Raw genomic sequence first — 19,936 nt, 5'->3', positions numbered from 1 at the left:
TGGAGCCAACTCCTGGCTCATCCAGACCATCGAGAGAGGAGAGCCCCCCTGAGTTCCTGCCTTGGGTGCTGCTGACCCACCCAGACAGCATTGTTGGGGGAGCTACATCCTGGAAAGGAGGGCTCCTGGGTGAGGACCCTTCTGCTCCTCCTCCCAAGAGGCTGTCCTTCCCAATGGAATCTATGGAACATGCCACGCCTCCTGGCAACAGGTGCAGGGGACCGACAAATGGAGCCCTTTTGTCAGCAATGGCACTTCCTGGGCCTCCAAAGAACCCAGCCCACACCCAGGGTGCATGGCATCTGTGCTCTCCAGGGGAGGGAGAAATTGCCTCTGATTATCATTCCAGGTGTTCTGACACAAAGACCTCCTTGTGAGAGGTCCCAAAATGCCAAGCCTAGTGCCTGCCCTGAATGGGAAAAAAATATGGGCATACGGAAGATAGAGGACTATTTCCTAACAACAAGTAATAGCCAGCACGCACTGGGTGTTTACTTTGTGCCAGAGTGTAAAGGTGTATACAAACATATATAAGGGCTTAGATTCTATTGGACAAACAAGGCAGACTTTGTCTGATTCTCAGTTTTGCCTGAGGTCCAGTGTGCTGGCCTCTCAGTTGGAATTCTGCCTTCCGTGCCTCTGTGTGTGAGGGATGTCTGGGAAAGCCTCCATTCCCGCATACTTAAGGTTCCTCATGTGTACGATGTGTTCACTGCTTTATTAAAAGTCTCAAGTCTGACAAAGGAGGACACAAACCCCTCCTGGTAGGTAGGTAAGCACCTGGGAACACGTCTGGTGAAGGGTCTGATTCTCAGCTGCTCTGTAGCTGACCCACACACCAGCCACTGGGAAGACAGGGAGCAGGTGTGCACGGGGCACTCTGCCCCGCCAGCCACCTTGGCCCCTGGATCTACTTCCTCATGGAATGTCCTGTGTCATAGATCTGCACCCACCCTCATCCCTTGCAGCTATCCATGTCTGCCCGTCCAGCCTCAGAGTCTGTCTCTGACCTCCCCAGGTACGTCCTGAACCACTGTCTCTGATCAGAACTCTGTGCTCACCTCCCTTGTCATTCTGCCTTTGGCTGCCCGTCGATGCACCAGCACCGCTTGGCAATGGCCTGGTCAGGCAGGGAGTAGAGTGGGTCAGAAGCAAGGGAGAGAGGAAATGAAACACAGAGGGAGAAGAGAGAGGAGATGAAAACAAGAACACAGAGGAGCAGCAAGAAGGGAAGAGAGGAGGAAGAGAAAAAATGCTGGGGCAGTGGAAAGTTGAAGAGGATCATGGGGACGGAAAAGGACACTGCAGCGGGTATGAGCTGGGAGGCCCACACAGCATCAGGCCCAAGGCAGTGAGGCTGAGGACCAAAAGGAAAAGACGGGGTGGAGAAAGATGACCGCCAGTAAGAGGCAATCACAGAAATCTGCACTTGTCCTGGGTAAGTGGTTCTCAAATTTTAGTGTGACTAAAAATCACTAGCTATGCTTGTTAAAATACACATTCCTAGTCCCTACTCCAGAGTTCTGACTCCTTAGGTCTGGGCAGGGTCCTGGAAATCTGTTTCATTGTTTTGGTTTTTTTTAACAAGCAGCCCAGGGCCTTCTGATGAACAGGCTGGGAAATGCTGTCCTCCGTTTTCAGCAGGACACCTTGAGGCACATCAAACTCTGAGGCAGCTGTCCCCCAAATTTAGTATTTTAAACGCTCAACTTTGGAACTCAACTGCCTGGGACCATGCATGCAAAAGCTGGGCCCCAATGATGGGCTGATTCTGCTCCCCAGGCACCTGCCCAAATCTGGGAGGCCCAGGGATGCTCCCTGAATGGCAGGATTCTCATCTGTGGAGTGGAAGGTTAAACTAACCACCTCCAAGGACCTTTTCATCTAGAGGAATCCTCCTGTTCTCCTGAAATTTGATACCCATCTTCATCTAGTGAGATAGATTTTGTATTCAGAAACTAAAATCTTGCCCCAAATCTTCCTCTTCTAGTCATAGGTGTTAGACAATAGAAGTGGTTTTTTTTTTTTAAAGATTTTATTTTTTTCCTTTTTCTCCCCAAAGCCCCCCGGTACATAGTTGTGTATTCTTCGTTGTGGGTCCTTCTAGTTGTGGCATGTGGGACGCTGCCTCAGCGTGGTTTGATGAGCAGTGCCATGTCCGCGCCCAGGATTCGAACCAACGAAACACTGGGCCGCCTGCAGCGGAGCGCGCGAACTTAACCACTCGGCCACGGGGCCAGCCCCTAGAAGTGTTTTTTTTTAAAGACAGATTTTACCACCTACTTTAAATTAAATTTGATGCCAATATATTAATTCATATGTATAATATTACACTCACACCTTTCCATCTGATTATTTCTAACTCCTTGTAAGGAAGATTATTTTGTGTTTTAAAACAAATGTAAGAGAAGATGATTAAATTTGTATTATAGCTTGGTTATCTTAAATGATTGGTGAATATGGTATGTTTGATAGAAATAAGTTAACTCTTAATGTGCCAAAGCTTTGAGTCCATCATCTTCTGGTGGGATTCCTTCTGAATCACGATGGCCAGATGTCTGCCTCGGAAAACGGAATTTACTAAATTAACTGCCCTAGCTTATTTGTAAAGCCTAACGTTAATGTAGCTCCTCCCACTTCTGCATCCTCACTTCCAGCTGCCTCTGTGGATGTCTTCTCCATACTTTGATCAGTCTCCTCACTCCTCTGTTATTCTTCCCTCTGCATGTTTGTCATTGGAGTTTCAGCCATCTGGAATGCTCTCCTGCCTTTCTACCCATCTAAAACTTCCTGTCCACCCAAAGTCCCAAGGGCCAAGAGCACCTTTCCCATCTTTATGTCCCATATTAGCCCTTAGTAAGCATTCAACAAACATTTATTGAGTGAATTGATAATTTGTTTTCCCTCACAGAGACTGGATTTTCCTCCTTATAATTAGAAACCCCTTTGACAAGTAATACTAATTTTTTCCCGTAATTATACAATGATTCTAAAGAACGATTATATTCATATCACCCTGTAGTTTTAAGAGAAAACCAATAGGGCTGGCCCCGTGGCCCAGTGGTTAAGTTTGAGCGTTCCGCTTCAGCAGCCCAGGGTTTCACCGGTTCAGATCCTGGGCGTGGACATGGCACTGCTCGTCAGGCCATGTTGAGGCAGCATCCCACATGCCACAACTATAAGGACCCACAAACTAAACGTATACAACTATCTACTGGGAGGATTTGGGGATAAAAAGCAAAAAAAATAAGATTGGCAAGTTGTTAGCTCAGGTGTCAATCTTTAAAAAAAAAAAGAGAGAGAGAAAACCAACAAAAACAAAAAACTACTGTTGTGGGTGAATCCTGGGATATTTGAAGGATAACTTGCACCAGCAGATCAGTCCTAAGAACCATAAGAAGTTCTTGGCCTGCTTTTCAAGGTCGTCCATGATCTCCATCTACCCTACCTGCCCAATCCTGTCTCCCACTGTTCCCAACGTGTCGGGTCTGCCCTACACAGGATGCTTCTCCACCGACCCTGCATGCGTCACACTCAGTGCTACTTCCTTGCTTTGGCTCACACGGATCAACCGATCAACCATATCCAGACAGCTGTTTTACCTCCCTCACACCTCTTTAAATCCCTCTCAACTTCAAAGGTACAGTATGCAGCCCATCATTTTCATAAAGTGCTCCCTCTATGTATGGACTTCTATAATCCACACTGAGTTCCCCCTTCTCCAAAGTCTTACAGTGTAAACACTGTACCGTATAATTTTCTACATCATATAGTGTGGCATTTGATTAGACCTAATTTTCATATATTGGTTTTCATTTCTGTTAGCCTTCTTTCTACAAATGGGTTAAAAAGTTGAATGAAAGGTCTGGATACAGGACAAGCTGTGTGCCTGCTTCTCTCAGAGTTCCTTTCTAAAGGAAATTTAGAGTGGCCACAGCCACAGATGAGCAGCCATGTTGGATTCCTGTATTAGTCTGCTGGGGCTGCCATGACAAAGAACCACAGACTGGGGAGCTCAAACAACAGAAATTTATTTCCTCACAGTCCTGAAGACAGGAAATCAAGACCAAGGTGTCAGCAGAGTTGGTTTCTCCTGAGGCCTCTCTCCTTGACTTATAGTGTCCACCTTCTCGCTGCATCCTCACATGGCCTTTCCTCTATATTGCACCCCTGGTGTCCCTCTATTCCTCTTCTTATAAGGACACCAGTCGTATTGGATTGAGGCCCACCCTAACGGCCTCATTTTTATTTAATCATTTCTTTAAAGACCCTACCTCCAAGTAAAGTCACATTCTGAGGTACTGGGGGTTAGGGCTTCAACATATGAGTTTTGGGGAACAAAATTACCCCAAAACAGTCCCAATCACGTCTACCACAGAAGCTTGAGTGGGGAAGATGCCTGACCCAAAGGCAGACAGTCCGTAGGTTAGCCAGCAGCCCATCAAGTGGCTTGATATGAAAACTCTGCCCAGCGAGGGGCAGGGGTAATGACCTAGAAAAATCATATCTCTTCTTGAGAACTTAGAGTGGATAATAGAAAGAAAATCAGGAAGTTGACCACAGGAGGAAATGCTGAACTGTTGATGCCATATATCCTGTCTCTTCCCTTCCATCTGTACCACATCCTGGTGTTTAGCATAGTGTTCAATATAATTTCGTTGAGTCTGACTTTGGAAGGAGAGTGATTCTCCTAGCAGTGTCACATTTCCAACCACTTTTTTTTCTTCAGGCAATATCTGGCACCCTGCCTCATCTCCTGAACAGCTAGTTCCTTGCTTTGAGTTTACTAAAAATGAGAGAGCTCCCACTCTACCTTTGAAAATGGCTTCTATTTGGAGGCAATGAGAATAACAAGAGTGACCGCAGAAACAACACTGCCATGTTCCCCAGGGAGACGCAAGCTCTACCTAGTGGTCCAGTTACTATTGCTGTCGTACAAACCACCCCAAACTTACAACAACAACATTTGATTCTGCCCACATATTCTGTGGGTCAGAAATCCAGAAAGGGACGGCTGGTCTCTGGGCAGCAATGCCTGGGCTCTCAACTGGGAAGACCTGAAGCCTGGGGGTTACATGACAATTAGAGATTGGAATCCTCTGAAGCTCACTCACTCACATGTCTGGTGGTGGATGCTGGCCATTGGCCAGGATCTCAGCTGGGGCAGTTGGCTGCAAGACCTGCACACGGTCTCTCCATGTGGCTGCTTGAGCTTCAGAGCGCAAGGTGCCTGGGTTTTTAGAGTCAGCATCTCAAGAGAGACAGGACACTGTATTACCATTTATGATCTAGCCTCACTTCTGCTGTAGTCATGAATCTGCCCAAATTCAAGAAAAAGGAGCATAGATCCTACCTCTCAACGGGAGAGATGTTCAAGATCACCATATAGTAAGACAGGAAATATTGTTGTGGCCATCTTGGGAAAATACAGTCAGCACAGTCCATCCTCAGGCCACGGTACTTCATGGTACCCACCTGCAAGATATTATCAGCCTCTCCCCTAAGACCACCAAGTCTCATCCCATCATGACATCAATTCAAGTCATAAATTAGGTCCTAGCATGTATCAGTTCCCAGGTACAGCAACTCGGGCCCCACTCCTCCAATCTAAATACCAGTGAACTAAAGTTATCAGCCCTACACACCCAATATACAGTGGTGGGAACTAACCACTGTGGATACTCCTGTTCAGAAAGTGGGAAAACAAGAGGCACATGGCAATCACAGGTCCATAAGCAATTCCGAGATCCAGCAAGGCAAATGTGGCTGGTTTCTGATTAGGGCTCAAGTCTGCTGCTTTGTTCTCTGGCTCTTGGCTCTGCCTCAGGGTCTTGGTTCTGTCCTCTAAGTCATCATTCCTTTGTAATGGGAATGGCCTGAGTTTGCAGCTGAGTAGTTTTCTCAACCGGATCCCTGTTTGTAGTAGCTGAGGGGTCCAACGGTCTCCTTTCATTTTGTACAGTTTGTGTCCCTTTCCATCCAAGCTGATGCAATTCTTTAAAAACTCTGTGAACTTTTTGGGTATTGATTTAAAATTTACTCCATTAGACAAAAAACCACAGCCACAAATCTCTTAGAGATAGGCCTTTCTCAACCTCTGGCTTCCTGTGAGGCTGCTGTGGGACAAGCCTTGTTATTAAACAGAGAAAGAGGCAAGACTCTAAGATCCTCTCTGCCGTGAGGGCAGAGAATCTTAGATGAGCAGTCAGATGGGAAAGCTGAGCCCACATTTCCACTCAAAGTCAAAAGCCACAAGGAGGGCCGGAAATGGTACCTCTACAGCAGGAGTCAAAGTCAAACCCTCTTCAGAGGAAAGATTCGCCAAGTTAGACCTGAGGATGCTCTTATCAAGCTCAAGTAATGAACTAATGAAGATGACCAAGCACACAAGAAGTCATTTAAAAGTAGATTTAGACATCCAAGAATTGCAAATATTGGAATTGTCAGATGAAGAAAACTGTTATGAACTGTTATGAATGAAATATTTAATGAAATATTGGCTACCATAACAAAAAGAGCATACAAAAAACCCACTGGCAGTGAACAATTTTAAAATATCAGTCCACAAATTGCTTGTTTATTAAAAGCAGGAAAAGAAAAGCACCACTAAATGGAGAAAGCTGGCGGACACCAACTTAACTAAATGATCAAAGTTAACAGCATCGATAATAGAACTGCCAGCTTGTGCTTCCTGCTGTAATGCACTGAGAATACAACAGCACATATGCAGTATTCCTGCCATAAAAAGTTTAATCTGAATCTGAGCACAAGGAAACAGATGAATCCAAGTTGATGGACATTTTACAAAACAACTGGCTTGAACTCTTCAAAAATGTCGAGGTGATCAGAGAAAATTTTTTAAAGGCTTGGGAACTGTTCTAGGTTAAAAAAAAAAATACAGGACAATGCATGATTCTTGATTCTATCCTGGATTGAAAAACATAATAAAAACATGTGAAAATATTATTGGGATAATTGAGGACATTTGAATTTGGTCTATGTATTAGATAATATCAATTTCCAAGGTTAGAGTTCCTGAATGTGATACTTATATTGCTGTTATGTAGGAGAATGTCCTTGTTCTTAGAAGACGTGTGTTAAGACGTTTAGGATCATAGTAATTGAGTTCTCTGTGAAAGAAGTCTCAAATGGTTCACCAAAAAAATATTTGTGTGAATGTGCATGTGTGTGGAAAGAGATAAAGCAGATGTGGCAAAATGTTAACAATTGGTAAATCTAGATAAAGGGTATATGGGCATTCATTGTGCCATTCTCACAACTTTTCTGCTGATTTGAATTTTTAAATAAATGTTGGGGGAAATGTTAACAGCTACAAAGAATAAGTAGCGTGTACCGTGTTCGTTATTCACGTCAACACTCCCCCAGAGATGTTGGGGGTTCCTTTCTATAGGCCAAAACAAATCTTCTTACCAGCTGCTTTGGGAATGGCACGGTGAGACGAGGTAGCTTCCCAAGGTCACAAAGAAAAGTGTTAAAGTGTTGAATAAGCAGAAACCAGAAAGCCAAAGGTTCAGACACCCTCACCAAATTTCCACAACTTTCTACCCACATGAAAATATCTCCTTCAACTTGACTAAATAGGAAAATTTAAGTAAAGGAATCTTCTCCCTTTTAGATCATTAATCTGTTGCACAGGTTAAATATGAGTTCAGGAAGAGAATGTACAAAAAAAAAATTAGGTGTGCTAGGGTGGTGAAATTCAAGCTGATATTCTCTAGCAGTTTCTTATTATTCCTTTCATGCTTGGCCAGGGGCAGAGGGAGAGAAGAGATTAGCACTGCTGTGAATAACTGCCATGGACTGTCAATTTAGGGAGTCGCTGGAGCAGAATCCTTCTCAGACTTCAGTGTCTCTCAGCTACACAATTTTCCTTTCCTTCATTTATCACCCATGTGTCACCAGCTCTTGCAAATCCCGGCAAGCTGGTACTTCTGGGCCACTGGGCAACTCAGGCCATTTGGACCCGATCTCATGCCTCCAGCAAGTCTCACTGTGACATAACAGCCTAGAGGAGGGTAGACGAGGAGGTGGCCTCAGCCCGACACCTATGAAGCCAAATGAGTGCTCTGTAGTTCTGTTGAATTGAAAAATAAAAACAACAACAAAAACCTCGATGCTTGCACGGCCTTGAGGAGACAGAACTGTCAGAGACAGATGAGATGATTTTCCTCTTCCCTCTCTTGGTGAACTAAACGCCATCCTCATTTTGGCTTCCCAGACTCAGGGCTCAGTTTTGAGCTTTTCTCTTCTTGCTTCTTTTAGGCAGAAGTGATTACCTTCAAGTTCTGCTTTTGCAACTCATGGCATTTGTATAATCTTCCATATAATACCTTAAATAGCAGTTTTAGAAAATCTGTTAAGCTTTCTGGTTAGCCTAAAATGGCTTGTTGTGGAAGAAAGACCGACTGTTCTAGGAAACAGACTGGTATACGCTGAGATTTTGTAACTCCAAGTCTGTTCAGAAGCAAGTTGTAGACTGCAAAGTGTTGCCTGGGATATTCACAGGACTCCCCTCCAAGGAAAACTACATGGCAGGGACAACAGTGGTACACTGAGTGCCAATGGAGGACCTAGAAAGGTAAATTGATAGAGAAACTCTGGCAGGTAAGAGATCATGGGAGTTTGTGCTGCCAGCATAGAGATGTACAATGTGGAGATGGTAGTTCTTTTTCTGCTTCCACCTCAGGGAGAAAAGTTAGGCACAGGAATGACAGAAAAGAATGGTTTGGTCTACTCACCTCTCCTGACTTCTACTCCTGCACAGTCACTCCTCTGGTAGCACAAGAGCTAAAACCGAGTCATAACCACCATCATGAAGGGACCTGAGCACTCGGCGAACTGCATAGCCGAGCTCTGCTTAAAGTTGGTCAGTGTCTCTTTATCAAGTCAGAATAAGAGGAAAAATAAATCAAAGCTTATTTTCTTTATCATTACATTTTAATTCCAAAAATAATTCTATTTTCATCTCCCATGGTATGCTAGGTAGGCAAGATATTCAGAAAAAAGGAACATACTGTCCCTTCTCTCCAGTTGCTCATATAGTGGAGATGAGCCTACTTGAAACCAGGGCCATAAACCAATAGAAAAGGAGAGACAGTAACCCAGGAAAGATAGAGGGTAGTTCATGAGGCAGCATCCCATGAGTATGGGACGAGAGAGGGTCTGTACCCAGGAACTAGAGAAGGGACATCTCTCCCACAGAGACAGGAGGGAAAGAGGAGAGGGTGAACAGTTATGCAGTGTGGGATACAGCAAGGTCACCAACAATATAACTCTGACTTCATCATGGAACCACTTCGAGCCATGATGGATTTGTCACCAGCATGGGCTCAGAAGCTTCCAAATGGATGGATGGTTTATATTAAAGAAAAAAGAAAGAGAAATAATTTAGAATCATTATATTCAGGATTTTTATGGAAAGTACTTAATTATAGCTAGGAGTTTTTCTTCAGGTGAGTAATCCTCTCTAGGTATATTCTTCTTAAATCTGGTGATTGATACCTCTGAGGTTAATATTTTTAATAAAAATTCCACTGTTTTTTAAAAATATAACTCATTCTTGATGTAACAGAATCAGACATTGTGTTACTTAAGTTTTTCCCAAAATACAAGCATAGACATAAAACCTGAAGAATAAACTAAAGAAATAATATCTAGGTCAAATGCCTCCTGTCACTAGATTTACTAGTTTAACTACAAGTCAGTAAACTGGCTCTTCTAGGCCTGAGTGGTGCATTGACCCTAAATCCAGTCCTACAGAAGTCCTGCAAACCTGATGGGACATCAAAGCTAGAGCACGCTTTGCCTCAAGTGTCACAAAGCCTTTGACTAGCTGGTCACTGTTACGTTAGCTCTTTAGCTGCTCACCATCCTCAGAACTAAGGTAGCAAAAGACGCTGGAAAAGTCCCTCCTTGTGGGTCAGGCTGTAGAGGAAAAGCAAAGAACAAAGAACCTGGAGGCAGACAGGCAACACCTGCTCTCAGTTGTCCCACCGCGAGAAAGAGATTGCTCATGATGACTTGATTTACGCTTCATTTCTCACTCCTTTGACTTCTTTCTGAGTCCCAGACCGCCAGTCAGTTCAGTAACTTCTAGCCCTTTCCAAGTATCCTAAAGGGTCTTTGCTGATTTTAGTTTATTAACATTTTAATTCAATTTGAACATCTCTCTGAGTTTCAGGAGATCTTCACCAATAGAATAGTGGGTGTTCCCCGGGTGATTCTGGCAAAGCAACTACCATTAGCATCCCAACCACTGTAGTTAGGAGTTTGCGTCCAGTCAGGAGTTGCTCTACCATTGAGCACATTATATTTCAAAAAGTTGTTAATCAGTCCTTTTTTTCATAAGTCTATAGTGAGGTCTTATAGTAACCAATATGCATAAACAATATGGCACAAGGATGTGCGGCTTCCAGAGCCTAACTTCCTGGGTTCAAATCCCTACTCTGCCATTTACTACCTGTGACCTGGCTATGTAAACTCTCTGTGCCTCAGTTTTCTCATCTTTAAGATGGAGGGGAGCGAATAACTATATCTCTTTGGTATGAGAATTAAATTAGTTCACACACTTAGAACAGTATTTGATACATTGTTCAATAACTGTCAATACTATTAGCTAGCTTTTTATAAAAACTGAAATTCCCCAAGAGAACCATAGACATGGACGTGTCAGTTCCAACTCTTCTTTTTTATTTCAGCTCTCTTAAAAAGATGATCTTATTTTGTCTTTATTATTTTCACTGCATATAAAATTGATAAGAAGAAACCAGTCTTCAACAACTATGGAAATTTTTATAAATCTTTCTAAGTCAGGATCCTGATGTCTGAACAATGAAAGTAGCTTTTCAATAAAACTGAATGCCTGTAATATCAAAGTGGTATTAAATATCACAGCTTTTTTAGTTCATTCTTTTTGTTTTGCTTGGCCTTTCAGGAAAAAAAAAAAAAAGCAAAACCCAGGAAACATACCTTAAGCCATGAATGATGGCAAACAGGACAGCCACAGGTGCCTGCTAGAACATCTCTCGTGGGGGCAGTTGACATGCTTCAGCTATGCGCATACCTTTGTAGCCATAGAAACTAATAAGTTGAAAGGTCATACGCAGAGGATGTTCTACACTAAAATATAGTCTTTGTATGTCAATTACTTCTTAATAAAACTGAAAAAAAATAAAAGTCACAAACAATATAGTGAGGTCTACATTGTGCTTAAAGAGAAAATACATTGTATATATTAAACGAAATAAAACAATGACTTTCTTAGGAAAAAAAGAGTTGAAAAACACATATTCCTCTAAAAGAAATGTAGACTCTCTGTCTCGCCAGTGCCCAGAGAGTGCACGGCATACATAAATGCACAACGAATGGCTGTTGTAAAATGAGTGAATGACAACTTCTTTGGTAAACACTGTGTACATTCTCTCTAATATTTAAACAAACAAAAAAGGATAGTATTATTGTCTGCACTCTATAGATAAGGACACTGAAATTCAGGCTGGTTAAATAACCAGACCAAGTGGCAGAGCTATGACCCCAACAGAGAGCTACCCAATTCGAAAGCTTTCCTTTTCTATGACTCCGTGCAACAGGGTGGACTGGAATTCCTCTGAGGTGTCAGAGACAGACTAAGATCGGATGGCAGAGGGCACCTGGCTGGAACTCCATTTGATGATAATTCCAGGACCTCCCATCAGTTCACAGAACGAAGCAGAAGCAGAAGACATCTCATCTGGGCTGCAGTAAGAGGAAGAACTCAAGAACGCCAACTAATCTGAGATGCGATCCAGCAGGACTGATAGGAGGGCAGCGAGCCTGGCCTAGATTAGTCTACAGTGGGGCCAGGAAGGCAGAGCCTCCTGTGCTCGCCACTCATTTTCTTTCTTAATTAATGGCTTCATCATTTTCCTGATGATGAAAGGAATAGATTCTCATTAAAAAATTTCAAGCAAATCAGAAAGATATTTTTAACATATAAAGATTTCCTCTAATCTCACCACATGGGGTTAATATTGTGTCATATAACCTTCCAGAGTGCTTTTCTGTGTGACTATATATACTTTTTTTTCTTTTTAATTTTTAAAAAATTATTTTATTGGAGTCATATTGTTTATAACATTGTATAATTTCAGGTGTACATTATTATTTATCAGTTTCTGTGCAGACTGCGTCGTGCTCACCACCAACAGTCTAGCTTTTATCCATCACCACACATATGTGGCCCTTCACCCTTTTTGCTCACCTATCTACCCACTTCCCTTCCGGTAACTACTCATCTGTTCTCCTTATCCGTGTGTTTCTTTATTTTCCACATATGAGTGAAATCATACAGGGTTTTTCTTTCTCTGTCTGGCTTATTTCACTTAACATAATGCCCTCAAGGTCCATCTCTATTGTTGCAAATGGGACAATTTTGTCTTTTTTTAGGCTGAGCAGTATTCCATAGTATATACATATATATCATATCTTCTTTAGCCATTCGTCAGTCAATGGGCACTCAGGTTTCATCCGCATCTTGGCCATCGTGAACAACACTGCAATGAACATAAGGGTGCATAGATCTCTTTGAATTGTTGATTTCACGTTCTTTGGATAAACACCAAGCAGTGGGATGGCTGGATCAGATGGTATTTCTATTTTTTATTTTTTGAAAAATCTCCATACTGTTTTCCATAGTGGCTGCACCAGTTTGCGCTCTCACCAGCAGTGTATGAGGGTTCCCTTTTCTCCCCATCCTCTCCAACATATGTTGTTTTTTGTCTTGTTAATTATAGCCAATTTAAGAGGTGTAATGTGATATCTCATTGTAGTTTTGATTCGCATTTCCCTAATAATTAGTGATGTTGAACGCCTTTTCATGTGCCTGTTGGCCATCTGTATATCTGCTTTGGAAAAACGCCTGTTCATATCTTCTGCCCATTTTTTGATTGGGTTGTTTGTTTTGTTGTTGTTGAGCTGTGCGAGTTCTTTAAATATTTTGGAAATTAATCCCTTCTCGGACATATGATTTGTAAATATTTTCTCTCATTTGGTGGGTTGTCTTTTCATTTTGTTGATGGTTTCCTTTGCCTTACAGAAGCTTTTTAGTCTGATGTAGTCCCATTGTTTATTTTTTCTTTTGTTTCCCTTGCCTGAGTAGACTTGGTATTTGAAAAGATGTTGCTAAGACTGACGTAAAAGAGTTTACTGCCTATATTTTCCTCTAGGAGTTTTATGATTTCAGGTCTTACATTCCAGTCTTTAATCCATTTTGAGTTAATTTATGTGTATGGTGTGAGATAATGGTCTACTTTCATTCTTTTGCATCTGGCTGTCGAGTTCTCCCAACACCATTTACTGAAGAGACTTTTCTTTCTCCATTGTATGTTCTTGGCTCTTTTGTCAAAAATTAGCTGTCCATAGATGTGTGGTTTTATTTCTGGGCCTTCAGTTCTGTTCCATTGATCTGTGTGTCTGTTTTTGTACCAGTCCATGCTGTTTTGATTACTATAGCTTTGTAGTATACTTTGAAGTCGGGGATTGTAATGCCTCTAGCTTTTTTCTTTTTTCTCAGGATTGCTTTGGCTATTTGGGGTCTTTTGTTGTTCTATATAAATCTTAGGGTTCTTTGTTCTATTTCTGTGAAGAATGTCCTTGGGATTCTGATCAGGATTGCGTTGAATCTGTAGATTGCTTTAGGTAATATGGGCATTTTAACTATGTTTATTCTTCCAATCCATGAGCATGGGACATCATTCCATTTCTTTATGTCTCCTTCAATTTCTTTCAATAATGTCTTATAGTTTTCAGTGTATAGGTCTTTCACCTCATTGGTTAAATTTATTCCTAGATATTTTATTCTTCTTGTTGCAACTATAAATGGGATTGTATTTTTTATTTCTCTTTCTGTTAGTTTGTTATTGGTGTATAGAAATGAAACTTATGGTTATAAGTTGATTTTGTACCCTGCAACTTTGCTGTAGTTGTTGATTATTTCTAATCGTTTTCTGGTGGATTCTTTAGCGTTTTCTAGATATAGAATCGTGTTATCCACAAACAGCAAGAGTTTTACTTCATCCTTTCCAGTTTGGATACCTTTCATTTCTTTTTCTTGCCTAATTGCTTTACCCAAAACCTCCAGTACTATGTTGAATAGGAGTGGTGAGAGTGGGCACCCTTGTCTTGTTCCTGTTCTCAGAGGGATGGCTTTCAGTTTTTCACCATTAAGTATGATGTTGGCTGTGGGTTTGTCATATATGGTGTTTATTATGTTGAGGCACTTTCCTTCTATACCCATTTTATTGAGAGTTTTTATCATAAATGGATGTTGGATCTTATCAAATGCTTTCTCTGCATCTATTGAGATGATCATGTGATTTTTATTCCCCATTCTGTTAATGTGGTATATCACATTGATTTGTGGATGTTGAACTATCCCTGTGTCCCTGGTATAAGTCCCACTTTGTCATGTCGTATAATCCTTTTATTGCATTGCTGTATTCAATTTGCTGAAATTTTGTTAAGGATTTTTGCATCTATATTCTTCAGCAATATTGGTCTGTAATTTTATTCTTTGTGCTACTCTTGTCTGGTTTTGGGATCAGGGTAATGTTGGCCTCATAGAATGAGTTATGAAGTGTTCTATCTCTTTCATTCTTAAGAATAGTTCAAGAAGGATAGGTATTAAATCTTCTTTGAATGTTTGGTGGAATTCTCCAGAGAAGACATCTAGTCCCGGGCTGTTGTTTTTTGGGAGGTTTTTATTACTGTTTCAATCTTTTACTTGTGTTTGGTCTATTCAGATTCTCTATTTCTTCTTGGTTCAGTTTTGGGAGGTTGTATGAGTCTAAGAATTTATCTATTTATTCTAGGTTATCCAATTTGTTGGCATATAGGTTTCATAGTATTCTTCTATAATCCTTTGTATTTCTGTGGAATCCATTGTAATTTCTCACGTTTCATTTTTAATTTTATTTTAGCCTTCTCTCTCTTTTTTCTTAGTGAGTCTAGCTAAAGGTTTATGAATTTTGAATCAGGACCCCTTTTGAAAGCCCAAGGCCACGCTCCACAAACCTGCTTCCCTTTGTCCTGATAGCACAACAAAAGTTCCCACCTGCTGTCTGACATTCGCAGCCTCAACGTTCATTTGTAAAATGAGAAAGATCACCATCGTCTATCATCCCCGCCTTAAAATAAAATCACCTGTATGCTTTGGGCTTTGGGGAATGTTCTCCATTTCAAAATTAAGATGCACAATTCTTACTACAGTCTTCCCCTGCTGACGCCGACACAGAAATTCTAGAAAGTGAGGCCAAACAATGAATATTCATACTTATTTTAAAACAGCGTTTTAAATACTCACATGAAAACACACAAGCCCATGACTTATTGAAGGCATGCTGCTAAAGGACTACTGTAAAATTTGGCTGAGGAGACTCACGTGGAGCTTTATCTTTAGATGTAGGGCTTTATATAGTATCCAGTACGTATCAAATCAGTGTTTGAATAAATTGTGATATTTCTTTTTACTTTCTTTTTTAACTTTTCTTACTTTGTGATTTTTTTTTACTTTGCTTATTGTTTTCCTCTGACTGTCTTCCTTAATTATAGTGTTTTTGTTGAACCACAACAGGTGGCACTTCTAAGTGTGATATCACACCAAGGGAGGAATGGTGAAGCCTGCTGAGGAAGCCGACCAGCCTTAGTAAGATGGCGGCTCCCAAGGCAGCACATCAGCCTAAGGTGAGCAAAAGGTGAGCAACCTGTTGTACAGCATCTGATTTCCGAAAGGTGGACTACTTACCATCTCGAGTTCTATATTCAGACTGCCTAGGTTTCAATCCCAAATCCGTTCCCAAATAGCTTGTAATGCTAAAGTTGGTGTAAAATAAGGATAATAATAGCACATTTAATAGCATTAAATGAGCCAATAAGTGAAGAACTTACAATGGCATCTGGATGTGGTCAACAGTCAGAAAATGATGGGTACCATAGTGATGAACTGATTTTCCTCATCTTGTTTTCATTGAGTGTCATATGTTTCCAGTGCTATAGAGAACACAAGAAGAAAGTTCCTGCCATTTATTGGGCATTGCCAAATATTGAGTCAAGTCCTTTTTTTACATTGTATTATTTAATCTTGACAACAAATCTATAAATATTCTTAAGGTGTGCTTAACCCCATTTTTCAGATAAGAAAACTGAGACTCAGAGAGATGAAATTTGTTCAGTGTCACAACACCTAAAAAGTCCTTTCTCTAGAGAAAAAAGAAAAGGGTATACACATATTTATTACCTAACCTAACACACATAAACCAAATAAATTCTATCTAACTATGTATGACACCTGATATTGGCGAGGGTGTGCAGAAACAGCCACTCTCGTATAACTGCTAGTAGCTATCAAAAACATGTGATGTCCACGGCCCTCTAACCCAATGGCTTTAATAGTAAGAATTTACCCTACATATCTATTGGAACAAATATGCCAAGATGAAAGTGCCATGATAATCAATACATCGTTTGTAATACCAAAATGTAGTACCAAGATAAAAGTCTTTCAATATGGAACTAAAAAAAGCATGCTCTACAAATAATGAGATGTCATATAGCCTTTAAAGGAACGGGGCAGATAGATAGAAAAGGTACCCAAGGGATATATCTTGAGTGGGATTGTAGTCATGTGTCAGCTCTAAGTTCAAAGGACAGAAAAATCTTTATGAATAGAGACAGCCAAGGGCCACTTCTGAGAGAAAATGAGACTTGATTTGGGTCTCAAATAAGAAATAGAGTTGTGTTGATCTCAGGCTGGGGAAAGGAGGAAGGACCAAGGAAGGATGTTGTATAATGGAAAGACCTCGGCTTTTAGAGGCCAAACTCCTGGCTTTAGAATGACCTGAGGCAGGGCCTCCCAGAACTTTTACATGGAAGTATCCAGAGGGGCAGAGAAAAAAGATGCATTCCCCATGAGAAGACAAAGCGACTTACCGAGAGGAGAGATTTCTTTTGAAGTCTCAAGTTTCCTACCTCCGACTTTGGCTGATCGATGCTATGTTGTTTCATTGAGACTGACAAATTAGGATGTTGGACTGAATTAAAGAGCGCTGGTACGGCATATCAGGTTCAGAGTACAGGCAATTTCTTCTTTCTTTCTTAGAGACATGGTTTTTCAATGTCCCGGGCTCACATAATTATATAGATACAAATAGTAGAAACTAAAAACTAAGAATCAGGAGCTATTTTAGTAGACAGATGAATATGTTTATAAAAACCAGTGATTTTTATTTCTTTTTTACTTGTTTATATATTTTTTATGAGATTACAAATTTATCATGAAGTGACCTGTGGTGGGAGGCCAGTATGTAGTCCTTAGGAAGTGCCACTGCTCTGATTTATCTGACTTATATTAGGATTCTGTGTGAAACAGCATGAGAAAAATAAATTCATGGCTCAACAAGAAAAGATTAAAAACCACAGCTTGAGATGCTAGCTAGGAATCCTTAGGCAAGAGTTCTACACCTTTAGCAGGTGACAGCAGTAAATGGTAGTGTCTGGGGTCATTTGGGTCATTTAAGACTCCAAAGGAACTTTTCCCCCCAGATGTAACTAAGATTGAAAAAAACACATAGAGCACATTTGCAACTAACCAATGAACGATGGTAACTAATGAACACATTTATTAGTAAAGAACTTTCTGAGTACAGATTCGCACTAATGCATCAATACCCTCACTGAGCCCACATCTAGGAAAGCAGTTTGGCAAAATGGAATGAGCAGAGACAGCACTGGAAAGAACCGGCTCCTGAATCACGCAGGCCTGAGTATGACCAGCTATGGGACCTTAAATGAGTTACATAAGCCTTCAGCCACTGAGCTTTCTCAATCATGAGACACAGAAAACAATGCCCATTTCATGGGTCTTCTGTAAGCCTTTGCCAGAATATATTTATAGTACCTGACACCGGACAGGTGTGAAAAAATTGTTAATTATGAGACAAATCACTTAACTCTGAGCCCAGTTTCCTTGTCTATAAAAAGAAGGCAATGATTCCTATGGGTGAATAGATATGGAAAGGATTTGTGAGCTTTAAAATTCTCTAAAGGGTTAAAATTATTATCAATAATAGGAAAGTCAATATATAAAGGCATGAAGCATTAACTAATACATGGCTTATATAAGAGTGATGACTTCTATCTCTGAAAATATAGTAGACTAGATAATATACAAACCTTGCCATCAAAAAGCACATAAAAATACTGGATCACACATAGCAAGTCTCTCCAGTGTATAGCTGACTTTGCATGGAAATAGGGGCATTCCCTGGAGAGTGTTGAAGATGAGACTGCCCCGACGATAACTTTCATTCTCTTCGTGGAAAAGCCATGTGAGAGCAGGAGACAAACCCTTCAACCACACAAGGTGGAGGGATGAAGCCAAGACTCCTGCATAAAGCCAAGAACATTGAAATATCATCCTCAGTGAAGGTGAGCAAAGAAAAAAACACAGCTGCTCGCCAACAAAGTGGGCATGAAATAATCCCTGCACATATCATCCAGGGCTCTTTGGAAAAAAGTCTCCTCTCAGAATCAGTAACCCCAGCCTGCCCGCCTATGGATTGGGGTTCATGATTACATTCTCTGTGTTTCCTTGGAAACCCCAAGCTAAGAAATTCACATAAAATGGTCCTAGGTTAGTAACAAACTCAAGCTTTTAGCAGATGCTAAAATAAACCATACCTGGAGGGACAGATACTCAGCACAGATGCCACAGGAATCCCACAGATAAAGCCAAGCTGAGCATGAGCTCAAAAGTGAGAAGTACAGAGCATGAGGAAACAAGCCACCATGAGCAAGAGTCAGCAAAAACAAAAGCCCAGTCAGACTCCTAAGGATTGAGATAATGTGATTATTGGCTAACTATAAAAATGTGTTTTAAACTTATTAATTAATTAAAGATAAAATTTAAAACATGAGAAAATAACTATCAAAAACCATGCAATTTAAAAAAATTAACTTCTAGAAGGGAAAAATAGTGTGATTGAATGTAAAGCTAAATTAAAGAGCAGATTAAACACATGGGAAGGGAGAATTAGTGAGCCAAGGTAAATCCAAGGAAAGAATCCAGGATTCAGCACAGCAAAGAGATTAAACATATGAAAGAGAAGGAAAATGACATAGAGCTCGAAAGTGAATGTCCAGCATGAGCCCCTGAGAGAAGACAGAAAGCACGGGGGTGGACGACATCTAACAGATAATGCCCAAGGATTCTTCTAGAATCGGTGAAAAGCATGAGTCCTCAGATTCTGGATATACAAAGAAGACCAAAGTGGAGAGATAAAAATTGTTTTACATATTTTCCCCAGGTTTTATGCATGTTTTTGGCATGAGAGTCCTATACAGATAAATCATAACCAGAAGCAAAAGCTAACGTTATTCTTTAAAAATGGAACTTCAGGCATTAGTAGGAGGCAAGATGGAAAGATTTCAGAGGAGAAAAAAGCCTTCTCACCATCCCCCAAGTACTCATACAGGCGGCTGCATGTTCTCTCAACCCTGTATTCATTCATTCATTCGTTCGTTCATTTGTGCATTTAACATATAAACCATGAGGCCTAATAAGTGCCACATACTGTTTTGGGAACTGAGAACAGAGCAGTGGACAAGGCAGACAAAATCCCTGCTCTCCCAAAGCTTTTATTCGAGTCTACTCTTTGAAACAGACAGGAAATAAATAAATCCAGCAGACAAATTCCGACAGCAATAAGTGCTATCAAGAACATAAAACAGAATAATAAGCAGAGTGGAGGGTTGAGGAGGTGGTGGGTGCTGCTTTAGTTGGAGTGCTGAAGACACCTCCCCCAGGCAGGTAAAGAGTAGGCTGGAGTTGAACACTGAAGAAGAGACAGCGGTCAGGGTCTCAGGAAGAGGGAACAGCGAGCGC

The 19,936-nt window shown here is 41.0% G+C and overlaps 1 long non-coding RNA gene across 1 annotated transcript; it reads left to right on the top strand.

Annotated features, from left to right (window-relative positions):
• Positions 1-1,150: 1,150 nt before the first annotated feature.
• LOC139042062 (uncharacterized) lies at positions 1,151-10,027 on the top strand. Its single transcript, XR_011498282.1, has 3 exons — positions 1,151-1,438; positions 3,502-3,640; positions 4,730-10,027. It is a non-coding gene; the product is annotated as an uncharacterized lncRNA (long non-coding RNA).
• Positions 10,028-19,936: the final 9,909 nt, after the last annotated feature.

This window comes from Equus asinus, chromosome 25 (assembly GCF_041296235.1).
Source record: "Equus asinus isolate D_3611 breed Donkey chromosome 25, EquAss-T2T_v2, whole genome shotgun sequence".
NCBI classification, from domain to species: domain Eukaryota; kingdom Metazoa; phylum Chordata; class Mammalia; order Perissodactyla; family Equidae; genus Equus; species Equus asinus.
Note: the sequence above shows the minus strand (reverse complement) of the source record. Positions and strands in the feature narration are given on the sequence as shown.